Below are 12,523 nucleotides of genomic sequence, written 5' to 3' on the forward strand. Positions count from 1 at the left end.
GGGGGGCGGGGCGGGGCGTCTTCGCGCCCTGCGCCCGGACCTGGGGTTCCCCCGGCGGGCGGGCCGGCCGGGCGGTGCCTCCTGGAGCTTTCGCGGCTGCCCCGCCCTCTTGTTGCCATAGCCCAGCCAATCGGAGCACGCGGCGCGACCGCATCCTCCCGTCCTCTGACAGCCCGTCCGCGCGGGCCAGGGCTAGTGCCGCAGGCTCTGCAGTGCCACCCCGAGCGGAGCTGACACCGAGCTCGAGTCCCGTGTTCCTTTTCCAGAAATGAAACATCTGAGAGGCACTTCAAGGTTTCGTTTTGTTTGGTTCTTAATAAATCTTCATTTCTTTGTCATTGGATTGTTTTATCATTTGCTATTCCTGTGTTTTTAATAAGCAACTTATCCTCACCCTTTGCCAGGAAGCCTGAATCTGCCTGGGTCCCTTAGCAGTAGGACAAGCACACCTGACCGGGTGGCTTGATCACAGCGGCTTACTTCCAGAGTTACTCTTCCGGAGATGGCAAAAACTTTAGAACCGAACCCCACAGTGCTCACCTAACAAGCTCCCTGTTTACTGTCTCTCTTTGCTGCAAAAACCCACGCAAGAATCACAGCCTATAAAGATACAGTAATCTGTGACACGGGAGACATGAACGGGTCAGAGAATCCCGCCAGCCTCCTAACTTTGTAAGAAAACAGAAAAACGATAGCACAGTGTTCATGACTTTGGAATCCTTTCCACACCTTCTAAACACACCCCCTTCAAAAGGTTTTAATGAACACACAGAAATGGGCTAATACTGGTAATGCACTGTGAACAGTGTTTGGTGTCCTAATAAGCAACTAGGTGTGTGTTGTTTCAAAACGAATTTCAGTTTCAGCTGTACGGTGCTGAAACCATCTGCTGGGGTTGCATTATGGAGGTCTCCCGTGCTGGAGCTCTTCCTGAATCCCACACAGCTTCCTTCACTTGCTGATAATGCCATCAAAGGATGTCCCCTTCCCACAGAAGGAAGCCTGGTGTGATTCAGGGACCATCCTCTTTGCCTTTGCACCAGATCTGGATTTGAATCTGAATTCTACCATTTGCTGTGTGGTCTTCTTTGAGCTATTCCACCTCTGTTTGGAGCATCTAAACCTTATGTTCTTTTTTTTTTTTTTAAACCCTATATTCTTATCAGAAGTCTATCCCTTAGTGTTTGAAATATGATTGTGGGATTTTTTTTTTAAGACTCTTGGCAGTAAAATAGAATTTAGAAGGCTGTAGAGGTGCCCTGCTTGGACAACACAGAGAGGGTACATACAGTTAAGACGTGTACATTCTAAAAGCAAGTATTTCAGGCCCTGATGGGGGAGAACTTATCCAAGGGGATTTTTAGCACTGTGCTCAGTTTAGCAATCCAACCCAGCAGGCTTTGTCATCAGGAGGACAATAGGAGACCCTCAATGACAAGGCCCATAAGCAAGCAACTTCCTGGCAAAAAGGATTCAGTGCGAACCAGGGAAAGAACAAATATGCTCAAGGTCTCAGCAAAAAGGGGAAAAGCATTAAAAAAAAAAACAAACTGGCTGAATGTTTTCAGTAAAGCTAAATTTCAGGCAGGTTAGGAGTCACACAGCAGGCCCAGAGGGACCAATGAGTGACAGGCAACCTTGATTAGAATCAAGGAGCAAATAAGCCATGATTTCAGAGACCATTAAGGAAAGGAGATGCTTGAATTTAGGCCCTACAAAGCATCTTAGAAAGTTAAGCTTGACAGACCAGGTCCCAGCCTAGCACCATCAGGCAGCATGGAGATATAGAAAGTGTAGAGAATCAGAGTCAGACAGATGGGGTTTTCACGTCTACCTCTTCTTCCTGCTAGCTGCTGGCCGGGGGAAATTGTGTTTGTCCTCTCTCGGCCTCAGTTTCCCCAACTTCAAAGTAAGGATTTTACTACCTGCTGGATACGTGCAACTTTGTGGTGAGAATGAAAAATATGTATTCAGGAAAGCTGGGAGGAAAAAAGAAAAATACGTATAAAGGTAGAACGGAAAAGAGATCCCAGAAATAGATCCACAAAACAGTCAACTGATCTTTGACAAAGAGGCAAACGCAATCCAATGGAGAGAGGATAGTCTCTCCAACGAATGGTACTGAACAACTGGACAGCCGCATGCAAAAAAAAAAAAACAAACAACAACAATCTAGACACAGACCTTACACCTTTCACAAAACTTAACTCAAGATAAATCATAGACCTAAGTGTAAAATGCAAAATGGTAAAACTGCTAGAACATAACAGAGGAGACAATCTAAGTGATCTTTAGGTTCAGTGATGACTTTTTAGGTACAATGCCAAAAGCGTAATTCACAAAAGAAAAAATTGGGAAGTTGGACTTCATTAAAATTAAAACCCTCTGCTCTGTAAAAGCCACTGTTAAGAGAATGAAGAGACAAGCCATGGACTGGGAGAAAATCTTCGCAAAACACGTACCTGATAAAGTACTGGTTCCCCACATATACAAAGAACTCTTAAAACTCAACAATGAGAAAACAACCCAATTTTAAAAATGGGCAAAAGATCTGAACAGACACCTCACTGAAGAAGATATACAGATGGCAAATAAGCATATGAAAAGATACTTAACATTACACGTTGTTGAGAACTGCAAATTAAAACAACAATGAGATACCACTGCACATTCATTGACTAGGAAAAACCCCAAATGCCAAACCACCAAATGCTGGCAAGGGACAACTGGAATAGCGACTTTGGAAGACACTTTGGCAATTTCTCACAAAACTACACATAGCCCTGTCACACAGGCCAGTAATTGCATTCCTTGGTATTTACCCAATTGAGTTGTGTCTACACAAAAACCTACATATGAAAGTTTATAGCAGCTTTATTCGTAATTGCTAAAACTTGGGAGCACCCAAGATGCCCTTCAATAAGTGACTGGATAAATAAACTGTGGTACATCCAGTCAGTGGAATACTACTTCTTGACAAAAAGAAATGAGCTAGCAAGGCATAAAAGGACAAGGAGGAACATTAAAGGTATATTGCTAAGTAAAAGAAGCCAGTTTGAAAAGCAACATGCTGTATGACTCCAACTTCTGGAAAAAGCAAAATTATCGTGACAATAATAAGATCATTAGTTGCCAAGGGCTTGTGGGGGGAAGAGGGGAGAGGGGTGAATAGGTGAAGCACAGGGTATTTTAGGGCAGTGAAACTCCTTTAAAGGCTACTGTAGTTGTGGATACATGTTATTATACATTTGTCAAAATCCCTAGAATGTACAACACAAAGGGTAAACTTTAACATAAACTATGAAATTTAGCTAATAATAAGAGCTCAAATATTGGCCCATCAACTATAGCAAAAGTCCCACACTAATTCAAGATGTTAATAATAAAAAACTGAATGGGGGGTAAGGGAGTATATGGGAATTCTCCATATATTCCCCTCAGATTTTTGTAAACCTAAAACTGTAGTATATATAGAAATACTGTACATAGTGTGTGTATATAAAAGTAAACTTATATAAATACCATGTATTATATACAGTATGATACTATGTAGTATAGTTATATATATTAATTATACATATAATTAGACTCTACCGTTGACTCTTGAACAAAATAGGGGTTGGGGCACCAAACTCCCTCCTCCCCCACCCACTGTACCCCCACACAGTCTAAGATATGTGTATAACTTTTGCCTCCCCCAAAAACTTTACTTATAGCCTACTATTGACTAGAAGCCTTACCTATAGCATCAACAGTCAATTAACATATATTTTGTATGCCCTATTTTCTCTAGCTTACAATAATGTAAGCTAGAGATCTGACTATTGGTTAGCTGACACTTAAAGTAAGCTAGATAAAAATGTTAGGAAGAAAATCATAAGGAAGAGGAAATACATTTTATGGGTACTGTAAAATATCCATTATGTGTGGATCTGCACTATTCAAACCTGCGTTGTTGAAGGATCAACTGTATATTATGTACATTTATATAAAATATAATTAAGGATAGATAGATAGATAGATAGATAGATAGATAGATAGACAGACTATATATAAAGCACCTGGTATAGGTCTACACATAGAAAGTATTCAGTTAAGGGGCGCCTGGGTGGCGCAGTCGGTTAAGCGTCCGACTTCAGCCAGGTCACGATCTTGCGGTCCGTGGGTTCGAGCCCCGCGTCGGGCTCTGGGCTGATGGCTCAGAGCCTGGAGCCTGTTTCCAATTCTGTGTCTCCCTCTCTCTCTGCCCCTCCCCCGTTCATGCTCTGTCTCTCTCTGTCCCAAAAATAAATAAACGTTGAAAAAAAAAATTAAAAAAAAAAAAGAAAGTATTCAGTTAATAATTATTATTAAGCAGATCAAGAAAACAGCCCGTTCGTTTTCTAGTGTTTCAAGACTGTGTAATGGATAGGTTAAGCACGTGGGCTCGGCAGTCAGAGAACATGGCTTCGAATCCTGGCTGTGCAACTGCTAAGTTACATATACTTAGGCAAATTAGTTCCTTTTCTCCCAGTTCTGCCTTCCTCATTTCTAAAATAAGGATTATGGTTCTGGTAATGAATAAACGATGATATGCACGCAAAGCATTTAGCAGCACAGCCGGCCCATAACGAATGCCCAGAGAACATCGCTATTCACTTCAACAACTAGACTGATTTGTGGGGTCAGGCAAAATACTAAATTGGAGCGTTTCATCTTCTATAATAAAGGACTATTCTTACAACCAGACACTTTGCAGGAAAAGGCTGTCAGCTGGCCCTTCAAGAACTGAGGGGTAAACTGTCACCCCCCTGGTTCCCTGGGGGCCCGGGTGGGGAGGGAAAGGACACAGTTCTTACTGCATTCTTCAGAGGACCTCTACTGTTACCTGGCCAGCTCCTTTCTGTACTTCTGGAACCAGCATTATCTCCTTTTCTGGGAGATTCTGCTCTTGTCCCTCCCAACCTCCCCTGCTATTGTGTCTTCAACGGGCACTACCATCTCACGGGGTCACCTCTGTCAGCACAGAAATGCTGTTGGGGTTGGGAGGCCCCTGATCCCAGCCGATCAATTCCTCCCTGGCTACAGTGAGGACTCATAGCGTGGGGGACAGATGACATGAATTGAGATCACCTTAGAAGCCGTCCCAAGCCCTTGAGGAATTAGAAGAAAGAGAAGTCTCTTTCCTCCTTGTCAGCAGAGCTAGACAGGGGTCAGCCAGGTGGCACCAGCAGCCACAGCAGCTGTGTGGAGTTAGCCGGTCTGAGATGATGAAGTAGACACAAAGAAGTCTAAGGTGAGGGACAAAGTGAGTGCTAATAGTCCCCGTCCCGGTGCTCACTGGGGCTGCCCATCTGGGTAGAGATGCTCCTTTTTGCCAAAGCCATTTGTGTTGGGTCTCTGTCACTTATATCCAAAAGATTCCCAATTAATACAGCTTTCCTATCCCCATGGCTTTCTACCCTGGGCCACATGGGAAGAATTTAGAGACACCTTGGCAAAATATTGCCCCTCCAGAAAAGACAGACATGCCTGACGCCCATTAGCATGGAAAAGTCCGGCCTTTGGGCTTAGAGGATCTGACTGCGGGTTAGCTGACAGAGAATGAAATCAGAACTCTGCCAAATTTTCAGGAGACCTTTGAAACCGGCTATATGCACCACTGTGTTATGGTAGAAAGTGCTTCTGTCCCACCACAAACACAGTGCGCCTACCCTCAAGCAGACGCGTTGTCTTTCGCACAATGTACATCTTTGTAAGAATATGCAGCTGTAAGAAAATGGTGAGAGATGCCACACAGGTTTATGCCCATGTATATTTATCACGGGGTTATTGGCAATAGCAAAAGAAGAAAGTGCACAGAGGTCCAAATACAAATAATTGGTTAAATACACCCTGTTCCATTCATAAAATGAAACAGACTATTAAGCTGCCATTAAGTATCATGTTTTCAAGGGGCGCCTGGGTGGCGCAGTCGGTTAAGTATCTGACTTCAGCCAGGTCACGATCTCGCTGTCCGTGAGTTCGAGCCCCGCGTCGGGCTCTGGGCTGATGGCTCAGAGCCTGGAGCCTGTTTCCGATTCTGTGTCTCCCTCTCTCTCTGCCCCTCGCCCGTTCATTCTGTCTCTCTCTGTCCCAAAAATAAATAAACGTTGAAAAAAAAAATTAAAAAAAAAAAGTATCATGTTTTCAAATGGTAGTTAATGGTGTGGGAAGTACTCAGATTATGAGAATGGGATAGAATGTTTTTGTCTGAAAAACTGTATGTACACACACATACACCTGTATTCACATATGTAAACATGTTATACATACATATCATAGATAATCAAGATGGAAACATGACAATGTGGTCCCTAAGAGTTTTAATTGTTTTGTATACTTACTTACCTCAATATTCCACATCGAAAATTTATAAGAAACTCAATAGCTGTTATTAAAAATCAGAACTGTAGCCCAGACATAAGATAAGATTCTGCCCCCAACCCCATTTTCACCCCCAAATCTAGATAGTCAAAGAACACACACGCCTTCATTCTCAGCTCTCACTGATCTTTGTGGTTTGTCTAGAAACCAGCGCGGGCCTGCCATTCAGCTATTGACAAGCGTTGCAGGCATTTAGTGCCGGGGAACCAGAGAACCAGGGCAGGAGCTCTGAGACGTTGACGATGCCTTGTCTTCTCCGTACATATTTAAAATAAAAATATTGAAATAAATTTGAGGAAGTCTAACCATTTCCATTTTTCCCCCTACCACTGTGATTCCCTTCAATTTTTTTTTTTTTTTTCCGGAACATCACGTTTTTTTTTCAAACGAAAACCTTTTGGAGCCCCTGTTTAACTAGAGCCCTAGGCTTGGGCTCGCTTTGCCAGGCCAGCCCTCCAGTACTGACGTAAGCTCTAATCTGAGCCCTGGCGAGGTCACCACTGAGAGAGGAATCTTCCTCACTCACCTTCCCAGTTTAAATTTGTTTCAAATGTCGGGGCGCCTGAGTGGCGCAGTCGGTTAAGCGTCTGACTTCAGCCAGGTCACGATCTCGCGGTCCGTGAGTTCGAGCCCCGCGTCGGGCTCTGGGCTGACGGCTCAGAACCTGGAGCCTGTTTCCGATTCTGTGTCTCCCTCTCTCTCTGCCCCTCCCCCATTCATGCTCTGTCTCTCTCTGTCCCAAAAATAAATAAACGTTGAAAAAAAAAAATTTGTTTCAAATGTGGAGGCCAATGGTATATATTTCCTATCGGGTTTCCAAAGTGTTTGGAAGTTTTTTTGTGCTCCGTGAAAAAGTTTTTAACTAATCTTCCATACTTTTGCTGTGTCCTTTAACATACAAATGCTATATCCTTTGACATCTAAACTTGGGAAACACATGAGGACATTCTGGATTATACAGTGTTATGGACAAATTGTGCCCCCCTAAAATTCTTGAGTTGAAGCCCTAAACTACAAATCCTCAAAATTTGGATTGTGGCCCGTATTTGGAGATGGGCCTTTAAGGAGGCAATTAAATTAAATGAGGTCCTAATCCAATATGACTGGTATATTTATAAGAAAAGGAGATTAGAGAATACGGAGAGACACCAGGGAAGTGTGAGCCCAGAGGAGGGGCCATTTAAGGACACAGTGAGAAGACAGCCATCTACAAGCTTCAAAAGAAACTAAACTTGGACCCAAGTCACATGTCGGCCAAAGATGGCTGCACTCAGGCTAGTCAAGCAGAGGTTGGAGTGAGCCCCAGCATGGCCAAGGAAGCCCACTGGAGGCACCGGCTGTTGTGAGGAGAATATGAGGCCCCAGATGGAAAATCATGAACCAGATGATACTGTCAAGGAAAACTTAATTTTCTATATCAAAACCAGAAAAATTAACCAACTCCCAGAAGCAGAAAGGAATCTACTTGAACATGGAAGAACGAATATTGGACACAATGCTGCTTCCTGTGGTCAAATAGCAAATAGTTTTTTGACACCTCTTAAGTGTGACACAGGCTCCTGTAGCTGCTGGCTTACCCGTGGCAGCGATCCCATTTTTGACAGCGCACACAGCTGATGGAGGCTTTGTAAGTCTACCTTTGAATACAGGGGACTTGAGCTGTGAAGCTGGTACCACAACACAGGGTGATTGGTTGGTCTTGTTTTTGGAGGTCTGTACTCTATTTTCTTGGCTATACCTGTGAATGGAGGCCCAGTGGCCAGGTAGGAATCAGCCCTGACACCAGAGACAGGAAACAACTTACTAGATTAGAATTTCTAAGCCTGGCTTTAGAAAGGTGTTATTTCCCATTTTGCTCCAGACTTCGTTTGCAGCAGACCCTGGGTCTAGACGATACAAGCGAAGTATAAAGCCTCTTCAGTTACCTGGCCCTGGCTTAGAGATTCAGTGACTGTTAAATAAACGTGTACATGAAAATAAAATTGTAATGTATGGGGGAAAAAAAAAAAGAACAGGGGCACCCGGGTGGCTCAGACTGTTGAGTGTCTGACTGCAGCTCAGGTCATGATCTCGCGGTCTGTGAGTTCGAGCCCCACATCGGGCTCAGAGCCTAGAACCTGCTTCGGATTCTGTGTGTGTCTCTCTCTCTTCCCCTCCCCCACTCATGCTCACTCTCTCGCTCTCTCTCTCTCTCTCTCTTTCTCAAATAAATAAATAAATGTTAGAAAGAAAGAAAGAAAGAAAGAAAGAAAGAAAGAAAGAAAGAAAGAAAGAAAAAAGACTAAACCCTCTGGACTCTCAGGCTCCAGAACTGTGAGAGAAAAAATCTCTGCTGTTTAAGCCACCCAGCCCATGGTATTTAATTATGGAAGCCCTAGCAAATTAGTATATGGTGGAAATCATATTTTATTTTTATTTTTTTTAAGTTTGTTTATTTTGAGAGAGGGAGAGAAAAAGAGAGAGAGAGAGAGAGAGAGAGAGAGAGAGAGAGAGAGAGAGAGAATCCCAAGCAGGCTCTGCACCGTCAGCACAGAGCCCAATGTAGGGCTCAATCTTACAAACCGCGAGATCATGACCAGAGCTGAAATCAAGAGTCAAACGCTTAGCCGACTGAGCCACCCAGGCTCCCCAGTGGAAATCATATATATATATTTTTTAATTTATATATGAAATTTATTGTCAAATTGGTTTCCATACAACACCAAGTGCTCATCCCAAAAGGTGCCCTCCTCAATACCCATCACCCACCCTCTCCTCCCTCCCACCCCCCATCAACCCTTAGTTTGTTCTCTGTTCTCAACATTCTCTTATGCTTTGGCTCTCTCCCACTCTAACCTCTTTTTTTTTTTCCTTCCCCTCCCCCATGGGTTCCTGTTAAGTTTCTCAGGATCCACATAAGAGTGAAACCATATGGTATCTGTCTTTCTCTGTATGGCTTATTTCACTTAGCATCACACTCTCCAGTTCCATCCACGTTGCTACAAAAGGCCATATTTCATTTTTTCTCATTGCCACGTAGTATTCCATAGTGTATATAAACCACAATTTCTTTATCCATTCATCAGTTGATGGACATTTAGGCTCTTTCCATAATTTGGCTATTGTTGAGAGTGCTGCTATGAACATTGGGGTACAAGTGCCCCTATGCATCAGTACTCCTGTGTCCCTTGGATAAATTCCTAGCAGTGCTATTGCTGGGTCATAGGGTAGGTCTATTTTTAATTTTCTGGGGAACCTCCACACTGCTTTCCAGAGCAGCTGCACCAATTTGCATTCCCACCAACAGTGCAAGAGGGTTCCCGTTTCTCCACATCCTCTCCAGCATCTATAGTCTCCTGATTTGTTCATTTTGGCCACTCTGACTGGCGTGAGGTGATACCTGAGTGTGGTGTTGATTTGTATTTCCCTGATAAGGAGCGACGCTGAACATCTTTTCATGTGCCTGTTGGCCATCCGGATGTCTTCTTTAGAGAAGTGTCTATTCATGTTTTCTGCCCATTTCTTCACTGGGTTATTTGCTTTGCAGGTGTGGAGTTTGGTGAGCTCTTTATAGATTTTGGATACTAGCCCTTTGTCCGATATGTCATTTGCAAATATCTTTTCCCATTCCGTTGGTTGCCTTTTAGTTTTGTTGGTTGTTTCCTTTGCTGTGCAGAAGCTTTTTATCTTCATAAGGTCCCAGTAATTCACTTTTGCTTTTAATTCCCTTGCCTTTGGGGATGTGTCGAGTAAGAGATTGCTACGGCTGAGGTCAGAGAGGTCTTTTCCTGCTTTCTCCTCTAAGGTTTTGATGGTTTCCTGTCTCACATTCAGGTCCTTTATCCATTTTGAGTTTATTTTTGTGAATGGTGTGAGAAAGTGGTCTAGTTTCAACCTTCTGCATGTTGCTGTCCAGTTCTCCCAGCACCATTTGTTAAAGAGACTGTCTTTTTTCCATTGGATGTTCTTTCCTGCTTTGTCAAAGATGAGTTGGCCATACGTTTGTGGGTCTAGTTCTGGGGTTTCTATTCTATTCCATTGGTCTATGTGTCTGTTTTTGTGCCAATACCATGCTGTCTTGATGATGACAGCTTTGTAGTAGAGGCTAAAGTCTGGGATTGTGATGCCTCCTGCTTTGGTCTTCTTCTTCTAAATTACTTTGGCTATTCGGGGCCTTTTGTGGTTCCATATGAATTTTAGGATTGCTTGTTCTAGTTTCGAGAAGAATGCTGGTGCAATTTTGATTGGGATTGCATTGAATGTGTAGATAGCTTTGGGTAGTATTGACATTTTGACAATATTTATTCTTCCAATCCATGAGCAGGGAATGTCTTTCCATTTCTTTAAATCTTCTTCAATTACCTTCATAAGCTTTCTATAGTTTTCAGCATACAGATCCTTTACATCTTTGGTTAGATTTATTCCTAGGTATTTTATGCTTCTTGGTGCAATTGTGAATGGGATCAGTTTCTTTATTTGTCTTTCTGTTGCTTTGTTGTTAGTGTATAAGAATGCAACTGATTTCTGTACATTGATTTTGTATCCTGCAACTTTGCTGAATTCATGTATCAGTTCTAGCAGACTTTTGGTGGAGTCTATCGGATTTTCCATGTATAATATCATGTCGTCTGCAAAAAGCGAAAGCTTGACTTCATCTTTGCCAATTTTGATGCCTTTGATTTCCTTTTGTTGTCTGATTGCTGATGCTAGAACTTCCAGCACTATGTTAAACAACAGCGGTGAGAGTGGGCATCCCTGTCGTGTTCCTGATCTCAGGGAAAAAGCTCTCAGTTTTTCCCCGTTGAGGATGATGTTAGCTGTGGGCTTTTCATAAATGGCTTTTATGATCTTTAAGTATGTTCCTTCTATCCTGACTTTCTCAAGGGTTTTTATTAAGAAAGGGTGCTGAATTTTGTCAAAGGCCTTTTCTGCATCGATTGACAGGATCATATGGTTTTTCTCTTTTTTTTTGTTAATGTGATGTATCACGTTGATTGATTTGCGAATGTTGAACCGGCCCTGCATCCCAGGAATGAATCCCACTTGATCATGGTGAATAATTCTTTTTATATGCCGTTGAATTCGATTTGCTAGTATCTTATTGAGAATTTTGGCATCCATATTCATCAGGGATATTGGCCTGTAGTTCTCTTTTTTTACTGGGTCTCTGTCTGGTTTAGGAATCAAAGTAATACTGGCTTCATAGAATGAGTCTGGAAGTTTTCCTTCCCTTTCTATTTCTTGGAATAGCTTGAGAAGGATAGGTATTATCTCTGCTTTAAACGTCTGGTAGAACTCCCCTGGGAAGCCATCTGGTCCTGGACTCTTATTTGTTGGGAGATTTTTGATAACCGATTCCATTTCTTCGCTGGTTATGGGTCTGTTCAAGCTTCTATTTCCTCCTGATTGAGTTTTGGAAGAGTGTGGGTGTTCAGGAGTTTGTCCATTTCTTCCAGGTTGTCCAATTTGTTGGCATATAATTTTTCATAGTATTCCCTGATAATTGTTTGTATCTCTGAGGGATTGGTTGTAATAATTCCATTTTCATTCATGATTTTATCTATTTGGGTCATCTCCCATTTCTTTTTGAGAAGCCTGGCTAGAGGTTTGTCAATTTTGTTTATTTTTTCAAAAAACCAACTCTTGGTTTCGTTGATCTGCTCTACAGTTTTTTTAGATTCTCTATTGTTTATTTCTGCTCTGATCTTTATTATTTCTCTTCTTCTGCTGGGTTTAGGCTGCCTTTGCTGTTCTGCTTCTATTTCCTTTAGGTGTGCTGTTAGATTTTGTATTTGGGATTTTTCTTGTTTCTTGAGATAGGCCTGGATTGCAATGTATTTTCCTCTCAGGACTGCCTTCGCTGCGTCCCAAAGCGTTTGGATTGTTGTACTTTCATTTTCGTTTGTTTCCATATGTTTTTAAATTTCTTCTCTAATTGCCTGGTTGACCCACTCATTCGTTAGTAGGGTGTTCTTTAACCTCCATGCTTTTGGAGGTTTTCCAGACTTTTTTCTGTGGTTGATTTCCAGCTTCATAGCATTGTGGTCTGAAAGTATGCATGGTATGATTTCAATTCTTGTAAACTTATGAAGGGCTGTTTTGTGACCCAGTATATGATCTATCTTGGAGAATGTTCCAT

General features: G+C 42.4%; 1 pseudogene; it reads left to right on the forward strand.

Annotated features, from left to right (window-relative positions):
* Positions 1-7,770: 7,770 nt before the first annotated feature.
* LOC121012664 (transmembrane protein 126A-like) lies at positions 7,771-8,356 on the forward strand (annotated as a pseudogene).
* The last annotated feature ends 4,167 nt before the right edge of the window (positions 8,357-12,523 follow it).

Source organism: Herpailurus yagouaroundi, unplaced genomic scaffold (genome assembly GCF_014898765.1).
Source record: "Herpailurus yagouaroundi ecotype Mexico unplaced genomic scaffold, PumYag 197, whole genome shotgun sequence".
NCBI classification, from domain to species: domain Eukaryota; kingdom Metazoa; phylum Chordata; class Mammalia; order Carnivora; family Felidae; genus Herpailurus; species Herpailurus yagouaroundi.